Source organism: Oncorhynchus gorbuscha, linkage group LG09, assembly GCF_021184085.1.
Source record: "Oncorhynchus gorbuscha isolate QuinsamMale2020 ecotype Even-year linkage group LG09, OgorEven_v1.0, whole genome shotgun sequence".
Classification (NCBI taxonomy): Eukaryota; Metazoa; Chordata; class Actinopteri; order Salmoniformes; family Salmonidae; genus Oncorhynchus; species Oncorhynchus gorbuscha.
In genome coordinates, this window is record NC_060181.1 from 86356393 (window position 1) to 86372965 (window position 16573).

Below are 16573 nucleotides of genomic sequence, written 5' to 3' on the forward strand. Positions count from 1 at the left end.
AAAGTCATTGGTGATTTTTTTCTACAGTGTTGCATGATGGGAATCTCGTGCTTCACTGATATAGTCTAGTAAACAAAATAAACTACTTTTTCACCACTCTGTCTGCAAGTGCATTCCTAAACGGCATTTAACGCAGGTCGATGTGATGTGATATTATCAGAACACAAAGTGGTTCCCGTCAGCCGAAAATGTTGGCACTGGAGAGAGTTGCCCTCCACTGATGTATTCAAGTCATACTTACCTGGCAAGGGAGATACTGTGATCAAGAAGGCAGTTCACCCAGGGCGAGGCTCAGCCATTGCACTGCGACTGTGCTGACCCCTGCGAATTTCCCAAATGTGGAAATCTCGATTGCATAATTTATGGTAGTGGGGACTGCGTTCGCGCTCTCCCCTGATGTCTTGTTTAATGATAAAACTGTTGCTTGGCACCAGGCTTGAGGTAGACTTGAAAGTCAACTGACCGGGCTTATGAAGATCTTTCAAGTCAGTTGTGAAAGAGACGTTGTGGACCAATCGAAAGGTGGAAACATTTGTCTGTAGCCAAACATTGTTGGCATTTTGTGGAAACATCATGTTGCGAAATGCAGCCCCATTGCGCTTCAAATATGAAATTGTCCATTCATGCACTACTCCTCCTTAGCACAGAACAATGCACTAGGATTTCAACATTCAGAGCTTTTGTCTCTATTTATTCTGGCTAGTAGGATAGCTGCATGGGAAACTGTTGCTCATGATGTATTTGTCAGGAGTCATTGTAATTTGTCCGTTTTTTCTCACAAGGCTGATATATGTGCCCTCGCTTTGAAATGTTAGCAAGGTTTGTCTGTATTTCGTCCAACTATCTGTGCTAAAAAGTGATGGCTACAGCATATGTAATTTCTTCCACCTTTTGAGTGACCCAAAGTTCAAGCTGCTTGTCTAATTGGTGAAAATGCAATGTCTGTCTATCAGACTCACTTTGACTTTAAATGGCGTACCAAGACTTGTTCCTTTGCTTACGGCCATACCAGCCTGAATACGCCCGATCTCGTCTGATCTCGGAAGCTAAGCAGGATCGGGCCCGGTTAGTACTTGGATGGGAGACTGCCTGGGAATACCAGGTGCTGCAAGCTTTTTGTCCACTAGGGTGTGCTCTTGCATTATTTCATCAGCAACACTGCTTTGTAGTAAGCATTTGATGCGAATTTATTACGATCAAAGTTCCTTGTGCTGTCAGGGAGCCTTTGATTTATGAGACAAATAAGAATATCGTTACTGAATGCAGCTTGTGTGTGCTTGGTACTCCTTCGCCCTGTTCAAATGATCAAAGGAAATCATGCTGGTGAGGAGTGGAACTGGACTGATGTCTGATGGCCCTGTGTTTTCCATGGTGGAATTAGAACCCTTCTTTTACAGAGTAAATCAAAAGCACAAGAGAATGTGAGATGTTATCGATAATAAATCAATTGGTTTCATGCATTTGTCTGTGTGTGTGTGTGTCTGAATGTGATTGTATTTCGTCATATCGCATACATTTGTGATATCAGACAGGTTAAGATATTAAAAAGTCATTGGTGATTTTTTTCTACAGTGTTGCATGATGGGAATCTCGTGCTTCACTGATATAGTCTAGTAAACAAAATAAACTACTTTTTCACCACTCTGTCTGCAAGTGCATTCCTAAACGGCATTTAACGCAGGTCGATGTGATGTGATATTATCAGAACACAAAGTGGTTCCCGTCAGCCGAAAATGTTGGCACTGGAGAGAGTTGCCCTCCACTGATGAATTCAAGTCATACTTACCTGGCAAGGGAGATACTGTGATCAAGAAGGCAGTTCACCCAGGGCGAGGCTCAGCCATTGCACTGCGACTGTGCTGACCCCTGCGAATTTCCCAAATGCGTTCGCGCTCTCCCCTGATGTCTTGTTTAATGATAAAACTGTTGCTTGGCACCAGGCTTGAGGTAGACTTGAAAGTCAACTGACCGGGCTTATGAAGATCTTTCAAGTCAGTTGTGAAAGAGACGTTGTGGACCAATCGAAAGGTGGAAACATTTGTCTGTAGCCAAACATTGTTGGCATTTTGTGGAAACATCATGTTGCGAAATGCAGCCCCATTGCGCTTCAAATATGAAATTGTCCATTCATGCACTACTCCTCCTTAGCACAGAACAATGCACTAGGATTTCAACATTCAGAGCTTTTGTCTATTTATTCTGGCTAGTAGGATAGCTGCATGGGAAACTGTTGCTCATGATGTATTTGTCAGGAGTCATTGTAATTTGTCCGTTTTTTCTCACAAGGCTGATATATGTGCCCTCGCTTTGAAATGTTAGCAAGGTTTGTCTGTATTTCGTCCAACTATCTGTGCTAAAAAGTGATGGCTACAGCATATGTAATTTCTTCCACCTTTTGAGTGACCCAAAGTTCAAGCTGCTTGTCTAATTGGTGAAAATGCAATGTCTGTCTATCAGACTCACTTTGACTTTAAATGGCGTACCCCAGACTTGTTCCTTTGCTTACGGCCATACCAGCCTGAATACGCCCGATCTCGTCTGATCTCGGAAGCTAAGCAGGATCGGGCCCGGTTAGTACTTGGATGGGAGACTGCCTGGGAATACCAGGTGCTGCAAGCTTTTTGTCCACTAGGGTGTGCTCTTGCATTATTTCATCAGCAACACTGCTTTGTAGTAAGCATTTGATGCTGAATTTATTACGATCAAAGTTCCTTGTGCTGTCAGGGAGCCTTTGATTTATGAGACAAATAAGAATATCGTTACTGAATGCAGCTTGTGTGTGCTTGGTACTCCTTCGCCCTGTTCAAATGATCAAAGGAAATCATGCTGGTGAGGAGTGGAACTGGACTGATGTCTGATGGCCCTGTGTTTTCCATGGTGGAATTAGAACCCTTCTTTTACAGAGTAAATCAAAAGCACAAGAGAATGTGAGATGTTATCGATAATAAATCAATTGGTTTCATGCATTTGTCTGTGTGTGTGTGTGTCTGAATGTGATTGTATTTCGTCATATCGCATACATTTGTGATATCAGACAGGTTAAGATATTAAAAAGTCATTGGTGATTTTTTTTTCCCTGGTCTACAGTGTTGCATGATGGGAATCTCGTGCTTCACTGATATAGTCTAGTAAACAAAATAAACTACTTTTTTTCACCACTCTGTCTGCAAGTGCATTCCTAAACGGCATTTAACGCAGGTCGATGTGATGTGATATTATCAGAACACAAAGTGGTTCCCGTCAGCCGAAAATGTTGGCACTGGAGAGAGTTGCCCTCCACTGATGAATTCAAGTCATACTTACCTGGCAAGGGAGATACTGTGATCAAGAAGGCAGTTCACCCAGGGCGAGGCTCAGCCATTGCACTGCGACTGTGCTGACCCCTGCGAATTTCCCAAATGCGTTCGCGCTCTCCCCTGATGTCTTGTTTAATGATAAAACTGTTGCTTGGCACCAGGCTTGAGGTAGACTTGAAAGTCAACTGACCGGGCTTATGAAGATCTTTCAAGTCAGTTGTGAAAGAGACGTTGTGGACCAATCGAAAGGTGGAAACATTTGTCTGTAGCCAAACATTGTTGGCATTTTGTGGAAACATCATGTTGCGAAATGCAGCCCCATTGCGCTTCAAATATGAAATTGTCCATTCATGCACTACTCCTCCTTAGCACAGAACAATGCACTAGGATTTCAACATTCAGAGCTTTTGTCTATTTATTCTGGCTAGTAGGATAGCTGCATGGGAAACTGTTGCTCATGATGTATTTGTCAGGAGTCATTGTAATTTGTCCGTTTTTTTTTCTCACAAGGCTGATATATGTGCCCTCGCTTTGAAATGTTAGCAAGGTTTGTCTGTATTTCGTCCAACTATCTGTGCTAAAAAGTGATGGCTACAGCATATGTAATTTCTTCCACCTTTTGAGTGACCCAAAGTTCAAGCTGCTTGTCTAATTGGTGAAAATGCAATGTCTGTCTATCAGACTCACTTTGACTTTAAATGGCGTACCCCAGACTTGTTCCTTTGCTTACGGCCATACCAGCCTGAATACGCCCGATCTCGTCTGATCTCGGAAGCTAAGCAGGATCGGGCCCGGTTAGTACTTGGATGGGAGACTGCCTGGGAATACCAGGTGCTGCAAGCTTTTTGTCCACTAGGGTGTGCTCTTGCATTATTTCATCAGCAACACTGCTTTGTAGTAAGCATTTGATGCTGAATTTATTACGATCAAAGTTCCTTGTGCTGTCAGGGAGCCTTTGATTTATGAGACAAATAAGAATATCGTTACTGAATGCAGCTTGTGTGTGCTTGGTACTCCTTCGCCCTGTTCAAATGATCAAAGGAAATCATGCTGGTGAGGAGTGGAACTGGACTGATGTCTGATGGCCCTGTGTTTTCCATGGTGGAATTAGAACCCTTCTTTTACAGAGTAAATCAAAAGCACAAGAGAATGTGAGATGTTATCGATAATAAATCAATTGGTTTCATGCATTTGTCTGTGTGTGTGTGTGTCTGAATGTGATTGTATTTCGTCATATCGCATACATTTGTGATATCAGACAGGTTAAGATATTAAAAAGTCATTGGTGATTTTTTTTCTACAGTGTTGCATGATGGGATCTCGTGCTTCACTGATATAGTCTAGTAAACAAAATAAACTACTTTTTCACCACTCTGTCTGCAAGTGCATTCCTAAACGGCATTTAACGCAGGTCGATGTGATGTGATATTATCAGAACACAAAGTGGTTCCCGTCAGCCGAAAATGTTGGCACTGGAGAGAGTTGCCCTCCACTGATGAATTCAAGTCATACTTACCTGGCAAGGGAGATACTGTGATCAAGAAGGCAGTTCACCCAGGGCGAGGCTCAGCCATTGCACTGCGACTGTGCTGACCCCTGCGAATTTCCCAAATGTGGAAATCTCGATTGCATAATTTATGGTAGTGGGGACTGCGTTCGCGCTCTCCCTGATGTCTTGTTTAATGATAAAACTGTTGCTTGGCACCAGGCTTGAGGTAGACTTGAAAGTCAACTGACCGGGCTTATGAAGATCTTTCAAGTCAGTTGTGAAAGAGACGTTGTGGACCAATCGAAAGGTGGAAACATTTGTCTGTAGCCAAACATTGTTGGCATTTTGTGGAAACATCATGTTGCGAAATGCAGCCCCATTGCGCTTCAAATATGAAATTGTCCATTCATGCACTACTCCTCCTTAGCACAGAACAATGCACTAGGATTTCAACATTCAGAGCTTTTGTCTATTTATTCTGGCTAGTAGGATAGCTGCATGGGAAACTGTTGCTCATGATGTATTTGTCAGGAGTCATTGTAATTTGTCCGTTTTTTCTCACAAGGCTGATATATGTGCCCTCGCTTTGAAATGTTAGCAAGGTTTGTCTGTATTTCGTCCAACTATCTGTGCTAAAAAGTGATGGCTACAGCATATGTAATTTCTTCCACCTTTTGAGTGACCCAAAGTTCAAGCTGCTTGTCTAATTGGTGAAAATGCAATGTCTGTCTATCAGACTCACTTTGACTTTAAATGGCGTACCCCAGACTTGTTCCTTTGCTTACGGCCATACCAGCCTGAATACGCCCGATCTCGTCTGATCTCGGAAGCTAAGCAGGATCGGGCCCGGTTAGTACTTGGATGGGAGACTGCCTGGGAATACCAGGTGCTGCAAGCTTTTTGTCCACTAGGGTGTGCTCTTGCATTATTTCATCAGCAACACTGCTTTGTAGTAAGCATTTGATGCTGAATTTATTACGATCAAAGTTCCTTGTGCTGTCAGGGAGCCTTTGATTTATGAGACAAATAAGAATATCGTTACTGAATGCAGCTTGTGTGTGCTTGGTACTCCTTCGCCCTGTTCAAATGATCAAAGGAAATCATGCTGGTGAGGAGTGGAACTGGACTGATGTCTGATGGCCCTGTGTTTTCCATGGTGGAATTAGAACCCTTCTTTTACAGAGTAAATCAAAAGCACAAGAGAATGTGAGATGTTATCGATAATAAATCAATTGGTTTCATGCATTTGTCTGTGTGTGTGTGTGTCTGAATGTGATTGTATTTCGTCATATCGCATACATTTGTGATATCAGACAGGTTAAGATATTAAAAAGTCATTGGTGATTTTTTTCTACAGTGTTGCATGATGGGAATCTCGTGCTTCACTGATATAGTCTAGTAAACAAAATAAACTACTTTTTCACCACTCTGTCTGCAAGTGCATTCCTAAACGGCATTTAACGCAGGTCGATGTGATGTGATATTATCAGAACACAAAGTGGTTCCCGTCAGCCGAAAATGTTGGCACTGGAGAGAGTTGCCCTCCACTGATGAATTCAAGTCATACTTACCTGGCAAGGGAGATACTGTGATCAAGAAGGCAGTTCACCCAGGGCGAGGCTCAGCCATTGCACTGCGACTGTGCTGACCCCTGCGAATTTCCCAAATGCGTTCGCGCTCTCCCCTGATGTCTTGTTTAATGATAAAACTGTTGCTTGGCACCAGGCTTGAGGTAGACTTGAAAGTCAACTGACCGGGCTTATGAAGATCTTTCAAGTCAGTTGTGCAAGAGACGTTGTGGACCAATCGAAAGGTGGAAACATTTGTCTGTAGCCAAACATTGTTGGCATTTTGTGGAAACATCATGTTGCGAAATGCAGCCCCATTGCGCTTCAAATATGAAATTGTCCATTCATGCACTACTCCTCCTTAGCACAGAACAATGCACTAGGATTTCAACATTCAGAGCTTTTGTCTATTTATTCTGGCTAGTAGGATAGCTGCATGGGAAACTGTTGCTCATGATGTATTTGTCAGGAGTCATTGTAATTTGTCCGTTTTTTCTCACAAGGCTGATATATGTGCCCTCGCTTTGAAATGTTAGCAAGGTTTGTCTGTATTTCGTCCAACTATCTGTGCTAAAAAAGTGATGGCTACAGCATATGTAATTTCTTCCACCTTTTGAGTGACCCAAAGTTCAAGCTGCTTGTCTAATTGGTGAAAATGCAATGTCTGTCTATCAGACTCACTTTGACTTTAAATGGCGTACCCCAGACTTGTTCCTTTCAGACCTTGCTTACGGCCATACCAGCCTGAATACGCCCGATCTCGTCTGATCTCGGAAGCTAAGCAGGATCGGGCCCGGTTAGTACTTGGATGGGAGACTGCCTGGGAATACCAGGTGCTGCAAGCTTTTTGTCCACTAGGGTGTGCTCTTGCATTATTTCATCAGCAACACTGCTTTGTAGTAAGCATTTGATGCTGAATTTATTACGATCAAAGTTCCTTGTGCTGTCAGGGAGCCTTTGATTTATGAGACAAATAAGAATATCGTTACTGAATGCAGCTTGTGTGTGCTTGGTACTCCTTCGCCCTGTTCAAATGATCAAAGGAAATCATGCTGGTGAGGAGTGGAACTGGACTGATGTCTGATGGCCCTGTGTTTTCCATGGTGGAATTAGAACCCTTCTTTTACAGAGTAAATCAAAAGCACAAGAGAATGTGAGATGTTATCGATAATAAATCAATTGGTTTCATGCATTTGTCTGTGTGTGTGTGTGTCTGAATGTGATTGTATTTCGTCATATCGCATACATTTGTGATATCAGACAGGTTAAGATATTAAAAAGTCATTGGTGATTTTTTTTCTACAGTGTTGCATGATGGGAATCTCGTGCTTCACTGATATAGTCTAGTAAACAAAATAAACTACTTTTTCACCACTCTGTCTGCAAGTGCATTCCTAAACGGCATTTAACGCAGGTCGATGTGATGTGATATTATCAGAACACAAAGTGGTTCCCGTCAGCCGAAAATGTTGGCACTGGAGAGAGTTGCCCTCCACTGATGAATTCAAGTCATACTTACCTGGCAAGGGAGATACTGTGATCAAGAAGGCAGTTCACCCAGGGCGAGGCTCAGCCATTGCACTGCGACTGTGCTGACCCCTGCGAATTTCCCAAATGCGTTCGCGCTCTCCCCTGATGTCTTGTTTAATGATAAAACTGTTGCTTGGCACCAGGCTTGAGGTAGACTGAAAGTCAACTGACCGGGCTTATGAAGATCTTTCAAGTCAGTTGTGAAAGAGACGTTGTGGACCAATCGAAAGGTGGAAACATTTGTCTGTAGCCAAACATTGTTGGCATTTTGTGGAAACATCATGTTGCGAAATGCAGCCCCATTGCGCTTCAAATATGAAATTGTCCATTCATGCACTACTCCTCCTTAGCACAGAACAATGCACTAGGATTTCAACATTCAGAGCTTTTGTCTATTTATTCTGGCTAGTAGGATAGCTGCATGGGAAACTGTTGCTCATGATGTATTTGTCAGGAGTCATTGTAATTTGTCCGTTTTTTCTCACAAGGCTGATATATGTGCCCTTGCTTTGAAATGTTAGCAAGTTTTGTCTGTATTTCGTCCAACTATCTGTGCTAAAAAAGTGATGGCTACAGCATATGTAATTTCTTCCACCTTTTGAGTGACCCAAAGTTCAAGCTGCTTGTCTAATTGGTGAAAATGCAATGTCTGTCTATCAGACTCACTTTGACTTTAAATGGCGTACCCCAGACTTGTTCCTTTGCTTACGGCCATACCAGCCTGAATATGCCCGATCTCGTCTGATCTCGGAAGCTAAGCAGGATCGGGCCCGGTTAGTACTTGGATGGGAGACTGCCTGGGAATACCAGGTGCTGCAAGCTTTTTGTCCACTAGGGTGTGCTCTTGCATTATTTCATCAGCAACACTGCTTTGTAGTAAGCATTTGATGCTGAATTTATTACGATCAAAGTTCCTTGTGCTGTCAGGGAGCCTTTGATTTATGAGACAAATAAGAATATCGTTACTGAATGCAGCTTGTGTGTGCTTGGTACTCCTTCGCCCTGTTCAAATGATCAAAGGAAATCATGCTGGTGAGGAGTGGAACTGGACTGATGTCTGATGGCCCTGTGTTTTCCATGGTGGAATTAGAACCCTTCTTTTACAGAGTAAATCAAAAGCACAAGAGAATGTGAGATGTTATCGATAATAAATCAATTGGTTTCATGCATTTGTCTGTGTGTGTGTGTGTCTGAATGTGATTGTATTTCGTCATATCGCATACATTTGTGATATCAGACAGGTTAAGATATTAAAAAGTCATTGGTGATTTTTTTTCTACAGTGTTGCATGATGGGAATCTCGTGCTTCACTGATATAGTCTAGTAAACAAAATAAACTACTTTTTCACCACTCTGTCTGCAAGTGCATTCCTAAACGGCATTTAACGCAGGTCGATGTGATGTGATATTATCAGAACACAAAGTGGTTCCCGTCAGCCGAAAATGTTGGCACTGGAGAGAGTTGCCCTCCACTGATGAATTCAAGTCATACTTACCTGGCAAGGGAGATACTGTGATCAAGAAGGCAGTTCACCCAGGGCGAGGCTCAGCCATTGCACTGCGACTGTGCTGACCCCTGCGAATTTCCCAAATGTGGAAATCTCGATTGCATAATTTATGGTAGTGGGGGACTGCGTTCGCGCTCTCCCCTGATGTCTTGTTTAATGATAAAACTGTTGCTTGGCACCAGGCTTGAGGTAGACTTGAAAGTCAACTGACCGGGCTTATGAAGATCTTTCAAGTCAGTTGTGAAAGAGACGTTGTGGACCAATCGAAAGGTGGAAACATTTGTCTGTAGCCAAACATTGTTGGCATTTTGTGGAAACATCATGTTGCGAAATGCAGCCCCATTGCGCTTCAAATATGAAATTGTCCATTCATGCACTACTCCTCCTTAGCACAGAACAATGCACTAGGATTTCAACATTCAGAGCTTTTGTCTATTTATTCTGGCTAGTAGGATAGCTGCATGGGAAACTGTTGCTCATGATGTATTTGTCAGGAGTCATTGTAATTTGTCCGTTTTTTCTCACAAGGCTGATATATGTGCCCTCGCTTTGAAATGTTAGCAAGGTTTGTCTGTATTTCGTCCAACTATCTGTGCTAAAAAGTGATGGCTACAGCATATGTAATTTCTTCCACCTTTTGAGTGACCCAAAGTTCAAGCTGCTTGTCTAATTGGTGAAAATGCAATGTCTGTCTATCAGACTCACTTTGACTTTAAATGGCGTACCCCAGACTTGTTCCTTTGCTTACGGCCATACCAGCCTGAATACGCCCGATCTCGTCTGATCTCGGAAGCTAAGCAGGATCGGGCCCGGTTAGTACTTGGATGGGAGACTGCCTGGGAATACCAGGTGCTGCAAGCTTTTTGTCCACTAGGGTGTGCTCTTGCATTATTTCATCAGCAACACTGCTTTGTAGTAAGCATTTGATGCTGAATTTATTACGATCAAAGTTCCTTGTGCTGTCAGGGAGCCTTTGATTTATGAGACAAATAAGAATATCGTTACTGAATGCAGCTTGTGTGTGCTTGGTACTCCTTCGCCCTGTTCAAATGATCAAAGGAAATCATGCTGGTGAGGAGTGGAACTGGACTGATGTCTGATGGCCCTGTGTTTTCCATGGTGGAATTAGAACCCTTCTTTTACAGAGTAGTAAATCAAAAGCACAAGAGAATGTGAGATGTTATCGATAATAAATCAATTGGTTTCATGCATTTGTCTGTGTGTGTGTGTGTCTGAATGTGATTGTATTTCGTCATATCGCATACATTTGTGATATCAGACAGGTTAAGATATTAAAAAGTCATTGGTGATTTTTTTCTACAGTGTTGCATGATGGGAATCTCGTGCTTCACTGATATAGTCTAGTAAACAAAATAAACTACTTTTTCACCACTCTGTCTGCAAGTGCATTCCTAAACGGCATTTAACGCAGGTCGATGTGATGTGATATTATCAGAACACAAAGTGGTTCCCGTCAGCCGAAAATGTTGGCACTGGAGAGAGTTGCCCTCCACTGATGAATTCAAGTCATACTTACCTGGCAAGGGAGATACTGTGATCAAGAAGGCAGTTCACCCAGGGCGAGGCTCAGCCATTGCACTGCGACTGTGCTGACCCCTGCGAATTTCCCAAATGTGGAAATCTCGATTGCATAATTTATGGTAGTGGGGGACTGCGTTCGCGCTCTCCCCTGATGTCTTGTTTAATGATAAAACTGTTGCTTGGCACCAGGCTTGAGGTAGACTTGAAAGTCAACTGACCGGGCTTATGAAGATCTTTCAAGTCAGTTGTGAAAGAGACGTTGTGGACCAATCGAAAGGTGGAAACATTTGTCTGTAGCCAAACATTGTTGGCATTTTGTGGAAACATCATGTTGCGAAATGCAGCCCCATTGCGCTTCAAATATGAAATTGTCCATTCATGCACTACTCCTCCTTAGCACAGAACAATGCACTAGGATTTCAACATTCAGAGCTTTTGTCTATTTATTCTGGCTAGTAGGATAGCTGCATGGGAAACTGTTGCTCATGATGTATTTGTCAGGAGTCATTGTAATTTGTCCGTTTTTTTCTCACAAGGCTGATATATGTGCCCTCGCTTTGAAATGTTAGCAAGGTTTGTCTGTATTTCGTCCAACTATCTGTGCTAAAAAGGAATCACATACCACAGACATGATGGCTACAGCATATGTAATTTCTTCCACCTTTTGAGTGACCCAAAGTTCAAGCTGCTTGTCTAATTGGTGAAAATGCAATGTCTGTCTATCAGACTCACTTTGACTTTAAATGGCGTACCCCAGACTTGTTCCTTTGCTTACGGCCATACCAGCCTGAATACGCCCGATCTCGTCTGATCTCGGAAGCTAAGCAGGATCGGGCCCGGTTAGTACTTGGATGGGAGACTGCCTGGGAATACCAGGTGCTGCAAGCTTTTTGTCCACTAGGGTGTGCTCTTGCATTATTTCATCAGCAACACTGCTTTGTAGTAAGCATTTGATGCTGAATTTATTACGATCAAAGTTCCTTGTGCTGTCAGGGAGCCTTTGATTTATGAGACAAATAAGAATATCGTTACTGAATGCAGCTTGTGTGTGCTTGGTACTCCTTCGCCCTGTTCAAATGATCAAAGGAAATCATGCTGGTGAGGAGTGGAACTGGACTGATGTCTGATGGCCCTGTGTTTTCCATGGTGGAATTAGAACCCTTCTTTTACAGAGTAAATCAAAAGCACAAGAGAATGTGAGATGTTATCGATAATAAATCAATTGGTTTCATGCATTTGTCTGTGTGTGTGTGTGTCTGAATGTGATTGTATTTCGTCATATCGCATACATTTGTGATATCAGACAGGTTAAGATATTAAAAAGTCATTGGTGATTTTTTTTCTACAGTGTTGCATGATGGGAATCTCGTGCTTCACTGATATAGTCTAGTAAACAAAATAAACTACTTTTTCACCACTCTGTCTGCAAGTGCATTCCTAAACGGCATTTAACGCAGGTCGATGTGATGTGATATTATCAGAACACAAAGTGGTTCCCGTCAGCCGAAAATGTTGGCACTGGAGAGAGTTGCCCTCCACTGATGAATTCAAGTCATACTTACCTGGCAAGGGAGATACTGTGATCAAGAAGGCAGTTCACCCAGGGCGAGGCTCAGCCATTGCACTGCGACTGTGCTGACCCCTGCGAATTTCCCAAATGTGGAAATCTCGATTGCATAATTTATGGTAGTGGGGGACTGCGTTCGCGCTCTCCCCTGATGTCTTGTTTAATGATAAAACTGTTGCTTGGCACCAGGCTTGAGGTAGACTTGAAAGTCAACTGACCGGGCTTATGAAGATCTTTCAAGTCAGTTGTGAAAGAGACGTTGTGGACCAATCGAAAGGTGGAAACATTTGTCTGTAGCCAAACATTGTTGGCATTTTGTGGAAACATCATGTTGCGAAATGCAGCCCCATTGCGCTTCAAATATGAAATTGTCCATTCATGCACTACTCCTCCTTAGCACAGAACAATGCACTAGGATTTCAACATTCAGAGCTTTTGTCTATTTATTCTGGCTAGTAGGATAGCTGCATGGGAAACTGTTGCTCATGATGTATTTGTCAGGAGTCATTGTAATTTGTCCGTTTTTTCTCACAAGGCTGATATATGTGCCCTCGCTTTGAAATTTAGCAAGGTTTGTCTGTATTTCGTCCAACTATCTGTGCTAAAAAGTGATGGCTACAGCATATGTAATTTCTTCCACCTTTTGAGTGACCCAAAGTTCAAGCTGCTTGTCTAATTGGTGAAAATGCAATGTCTGTCTATCAGACTCACTTTGACTTTAAATGGCGTACCCCAGACTTGTTCCTTTGCTTACGGCCATACCAGCCTGAATACGCCCGATCTCGTCTGATCTCGGAAGCTAAGCAGGATCGGGCCCGGTTAGTACTTGGATGGGAGACTGCCTGGGAATACCAGGTGCTGCAAGCTTTTTGTCCACTAGGGTGTGCTCTTGCATTATTTCATCAGCAACACTGCTTTGTAGTAAGCATTTGATGCTGAATTTATTACGATCAAAGTTCCTTGTGCTGTCAGGGAGCCTTTGATTTATGAGACAAATAAGAATATCGTTACTGAATGCAGCTTGTGTGTGCTTGGTACTCCTTCGCCCTGTTCAAATGATCAAAGGAAATCATGCTGGTGAGGAGTGGAACTGGACTGATGTCTGATGGCCCTGTGTTTTCCATGGTGGAATTAGAACCCTTCTTTTACAGAGTAAATCAAAAGCACAAGAGAATGTGAGATGTTATCGATAATAAATCAATTGGTTTCATGCATTTGTCTGTGTGTGTGTGTGTCTGAATGTGATTGTATTTCTGAATCATATCGCATACATTTGTGATATCAGACAGGTTAAGATATTAAAAAGTCATTGGTGATTTTTTTTTCTACAGTGTTGCATGATGGGAATCTCGTGCTTCACTGATATAGTCTAGTAAACAAAATAAACTACTTTTTCACCACTCTGTCTGCAAGTGCATTCCTAAACGGCATTTAACGCAGGTCGATGTGATGTGATATTATCAGAACACAAAGTGGTTCCCGTCAGCCGAAAATGTTGGCACTGGAGAGAGTTGCCCTCCACTGATGAATTCAAGTCATACTTACCTGGCAAGGGAGATACTGTGATCAAGAAGGCAGTTCACCCAGGGCGAGGCTCAGCCATTGCACTGCGACTGTGCTGACCCCTGCGAATTTCCCAAATGTGGAAATCTCGATTGCATAATTTATGGTAGTGGGGGACTGCGTTCGCGCTCTCCCCTGATGTCTTGTTTAATGATAAAACTGTTGCTTGGCACCAGGCTTGAGGTAGACTTGAAAGTCAACTGACCGGGCTTATGAAGATCTTTCAAGTCAGTTGTGAAAGAGACGTTGTGGACCAATCGAAAGGTGGAAACATTTGTCTGTAGCCAAACATTGTTGGCATTTTGTGGAAACATCATGTTGCGAAATGCAGCCCCATTGCGCTTCAAATATGAAATTGTCCATTCATGCACTACTCCTCCTTAGCACAGAACAATGCACTAGGATTTCAACATTCAGAGCTTTTGTCTATTTATTCTGGCTAGTAGGATAGCTGCATGGGAAACTGTTGCTCATGATGTATTTGTCAGGAGTCATTGTAATTTGTCCGTTTTTTTCTCACAAGGCTGATATATGTGCCCTCGCTTTGAAATGTTAGCAAGGTTTGTCTGTATTTCGTCCAACTATCTGTGCTAAAAAAGTGATGGCTACAGCATATGTAATTTCTTCCACCTTTTGAGTGACCCAAAGTTCAAGCTGCTTGTCTAATTGGTGAAAATGCAATGTCTGTCTATCAGACTCACTTTGACTTTAAATGGCGTACCCCAGACTTGTTCCTTTGCTTACGGCCATACCAGCCTGAATATGCCCGATCTCGTCTGATCTCGGAAGCTAAGCAGGATCGGGCCCGGTTAGTACTTGGATGGGAGACTGCCTGGGAATACCAGGTGCTGCAAGCTTTTTGTCCACTAGGGTGTGCTCTTGCATTATTTCATCAGCAACACTGCTTTGTAGTAAGCATTTGATGCTGAATTTATTACGATCAAAGTTCCTTGTGCTGTCAGGGAGCCTTTGATTTATGAGACAAATAAGAATATCGTTACTGAATGCAGCTTGTGTGTGCTTGGTACTCCTTCGCCCTGTTCAAATGATCAAAGGAAATCATGCTGGTGAGGAGTGGAACTGGACTGATGTCTGATGGCCCTGTGTTTTCCATGGTGGAATTAGAACCCTTCTTTTACAGAGTAAATCAAAAGCACAAGAGAATGTGAGATGTTATCGATAATAAATCAATTGGTTTCATGCATTTGTCTGTGTGTGTGTGTGTCTGAATGTGATTGTATTTCGTCATATCGCATACATTTGTGATATCAGACAGGTTAAGATATTAAAAAGTCATTGGTGATTTTTTTTTCTACAGTGTTGCATGATGGGAATCTCGTGCTTCACTGATATAGTCTAGTAAACAAAATAAACTACTTTTTCACCACTCTGTCTGCAAGTGCATTCCTAAACGGCATTTAACGCAGGTCGATGTGATGTGATATTATCAGAACACAAAGTGGTTCCCGTCAGCCGAAAATGTTGGCACTGGAGAGAGTTGCCCTCACTGATGAATTCAAGTCATACTTACCTGGCAAGGGAGATACTGTGATCAAGAAGGCAGTTCACCCAGGGCGAGGCTCAGCCATTGCACTGCGACTGTGCTGACCCCTGCGAATTTCCCAAATGTGGAAATCTCCCAAATGATTGCATAATTTATGGTAGTGGGGACTGCGTTCGCGCTCTCCCTGATGTCTTGTTTAATGATAAAACTGTTGCTTGGCACCAGGCTTGAGGTAGACTTGAAAGTCAACTGACCGGGCTTATGAAGATCTTTCAAGTCAGTTGTGAAAGAGACGTTGTGGACCAATCGAAAGGTGGAAACATTTGTCTGTAGCCAAACATTGTTGGCATTTTGTGGAAACATCATGTTGCGAAATGCAGCCCCATTGCGCTTCAAATATGAAATTGTCCATTCATGCACTACTCCTCCTTAGCACAGAACAATGCACTAGGATTTCAACATTCAGAGCTTTTGTCTATTTATTCTGGCTAGTAGGATAGCTGCATGGGAAACTGTTGCTCATGATGTATTTGTCAGGAGTCATTGTAATTTGTCCGTTTTTTCTCACAAGGCTGATATATGTGCCCTCGCTTTGAAATGTTAGCAAGGTTTGTCTGTATTTCGTCCAACTATCTGTGCTAAAAAGTGATGGCTATAGCATATGTAATTTCTTCCACTTTTTGAGTGACCCAAAGTTCAAGCTGCTTGTCTAATTGGTGAAAATGCACTGTCTGTTTATCAGACTCACTTTGACTTTAAACGGCGTACCAAGAATTGTTCCTTTGCTTACGGCCATACCAGCCTGAATACGACTGATCTCGTCTGATCTCGGGAGCTAAGCAGGATCGGGCCTGGTTAGTACTTGGATGGGAGACTGCCTGGGAATACCTGGTGCTGCAAGCTTTTTGTCCACTAGGGTGTGCTCTTGCATTATTTCATCAGCAACACTGCTTTGTAGTAAGCATTTGATGCTGAATTTATTACGATCAAAGTTCCTTGTGCTGTC

The 16573-nt window shown here is 42.6% G+C and overlaps 21 non-coding genes and 1 pseudogene across 21 annotated transcripts; all 22 read left to right on the plus strand.

The window, feature by feature from the left end:
• Positions 1-233: 233 nt before the first annotated feature.
• Positions 234-395, plus strand: LOC124044760. The gene has a single exon (XR_006840704.1). It is a non-coding gene; the product is annotated as a U1 spliceosomal RNA (small nuclear RNA).
• A 600-nt stretch (positions 396-995) lies between these two features.
• LOC124044816 lies at positions 996-1114 on the plus strand. Its single transcript, XR_006840753.1, has one exon. It is a non-coding gene; the product is annotated as a 5S ribosomal RNA (ribosomal RNA).
• Positions 1115-1778: 664 nt separating this feature from the next.
• On the plus strand, positions 1779-1935 carry LOC124044771. Its single transcript, XR_006840714.1, has one exon. It is a non-coding gene; the product is annotated as a U1 spliceosomal RNA (small nuclear RNA).
• Positions 1936-2500: 565 nt separating this feature from the next.
• Positions 2501-2619, plus strand: LOC124044817. The gene has a single exon (XR_006840754.1). It is a non-coding gene; the product is annotated as a 5S ribosomal RNA (ribosomal RNA).
• Positions 2620-3295: 676 nt separating this feature from the next.
• Positions 3296-3452, plus strand: LOC124044772. The gene has a single exon (XR_006840715.1). It is a non-coding gene; the product is annotated as a U1 spliceosomal RNA (small nuclear RNA).
• Positions 3453-4020: 568 nt separating this feature from the next.
• On the plus strand, positions 4021-4139 carry LOC124044818. The gene has a single exon (XR_006840755.1). It is a non-coding gene; the product is annotated as a 5S ribosomal RNA (ribosomal RNA).
• A 665-nt stretch (positions 4140-4804) lies between these two features.
• Positions 4805-4966, plus strand: LOC124044762. The gene has a single exon (XR_006840706.1). It is a non-coding gene; the product is annotated as a U1 spliceosomal RNA (small nuclear RNA).
• A 598-nt stretch (positions 4967-5564) lies between these two features.
• Positions 5565-5683, plus strand: LOC124044820. Its single transcript, XR_006840757.1, has one exon. It is a non-coding gene; the product is annotated as a 5S ribosomal RNA (ribosomal RNA).
• Positions 5684-6348: 665 nt separating this feature from the next.
• On the plus strand, positions 6349-6505 carry LOC124044773. Its single transcript, XR_006840716.1, has one exon. It is a non-coding gene; the product is annotated as a U1 spliceosomal RNA (small nuclear RNA).
• Positions 6506-7079: 574 nt separating this feature from the next.
• On the plus strand, positions 7080-7198 carry LOC124044821. Its single transcript, XR_006840758.1, has one exon. It is a non-coding gene; the product is annotated as a 5S ribosomal RNA (ribosomal RNA).
• Positions 7199-7864: 666 nt separating this feature from the next.
• LOC124044774 lies at positions 7865-8021 on the plus strand. Its single transcript, XR_006840717.1, has one exon. It is a non-coding gene; the product is annotated as a U1 spliceosomal RNA (small nuclear RNA).
• Positions 8022-8586: 565 nt separating this feature from the next.
• LOC124044658 lies at positions 8587-8705 on the plus strand. Its single transcript, XR_006840633.1, has one exon. It is a non-coding gene; the product is annotated as a 5S ribosomal RNA (ribosomal RNA).
• Positions 8706-9371: 666 nt separating this feature from the next.
• LOC124044748 lies at positions 9372-9535 on the plus strand. The gene has a single exon (XR_006840693.1). It is a non-coding gene; the product is annotated as a U1 spliceosomal RNA (small nuclear RNA).
• A 598-nt stretch (positions 9536-10133) lies between these two features.
• LOC124044822 lies at positions 10134-10252 on the plus strand. The gene has a single exon (XR_006840759.1). It is a non-coding gene; the product is annotated as a 5S ribosomal RNA (ribosomal RNA).
• Positions 10253-10920: 668 nt separating this feature from the next.
• LOC124044749 lies at positions 10921-11084 on the plus strand. The gene has a single exon (XR_006840694.1). It is a non-coding gene; the product is annotated as a U1 spliceosomal RNA (small nuclear RNA).
• A 618-nt stretch (positions 11085-11702) lies between these two features.
• On the plus strand, positions 11703-11821 carry LOC124044823. The gene has a single exon (XR_006840760.1). It is a non-coding gene; the product is annotated as a 5S ribosomal RNA (ribosomal RNA).
• A 666-nt stretch (positions 11822-12487) lies between these two features.
• Positions 12488-12651, plus strand: LOC124044751. Its single transcript, XR_006840695.1, has one exon. It is a non-coding gene; the product is annotated as a U1 spliceosomal RNA (small nuclear RNA).
• Positions 12652-13248: 597 nt separating this feature from the next.
• LOC124044824 lies at positions 13249-13367 on the plus strand. The gene has a single exon (XR_006840761.1). It is a non-coding gene; the product is annotated as a 5S ribosomal RNA (ribosomal RNA).
• Positions 13368-14037: 670 nt separating this feature from the next.
• On the plus strand, positions 14038-14201 carry LOC124044752. Its single transcript, XR_006840696.1, has one exon. It is a non-coding gene; the product is annotated as a U1 spliceosomal RNA (small nuclear RNA).
• Positions 14202-14801: 600 nt separating this feature from the next.
• Positions 14802-14920, plus strand: LOC124044659. Its single transcript, XR_006840634.1, has one exon. It is a non-coding gene; the product is annotated as a 5S ribosomal RNA (ribosomal RNA).
• A 666-nt stretch (positions 14921-15586) lies between these two features.
• On the plus strand, positions 15587-15754 carry LOC124044765. The gene has a single exon (XR_006840709.1). It is a non-coding gene; the product is annotated as a U1 spliceosomal RNA (small nuclear RNA).
• A 597-nt stretch (positions 15755-16351) lies between these two features.
• Positions 16352-16470, plus strand: LOC124044697 (annotated as a pseudogene).
• The last annotated feature ends 103 nt before the right edge of the window (positions 16471-16573 follow it).